This window comes from Mesitornis unicolor, unplaced genomic scaffold, assembly GCF_000695765.1.
Source record: "Mesitornis unicolor isolate BGI_N332 unplaced genomic scaffold, ASM69576v1 scaffold21787, whole genome shotgun sequence".
NCBI lineage: Eukaryota > Metazoa > Chordata > Aves > Mesitornithiformes > Mesitornithidae > Mesitornis > Mesitornis unicolor.
This window is the reverse complement of record NW_010198675.1, coordinates 1-226: the sequence shown is the minus strand read 5'-3', so window position 1 is coordinate 226 and position 226 is coordinate 1.

Sequence of the window (226 nt, the reverse complement as noted above, 5' to 3'; positions counted from 1 at the left end):
TACCCCATCCCTAGGGAGTCCCAGCCTTTGGAGACCCATGCTCGAAATTTGAGCATAAAATTCGAGTGGGAAAGGACAGGGGTCGCAATGTTGGCTGCGGGAATGGGGCACAGCGCACAGCCATGGCCACCCCTTCCCTCCACCTTGGTGCACTAAGCATGCTCCCCCATGTTTCTCTGGCTACGTATCCTAAAAATGCTGCACTGAAGCAGCCCTATACATATAT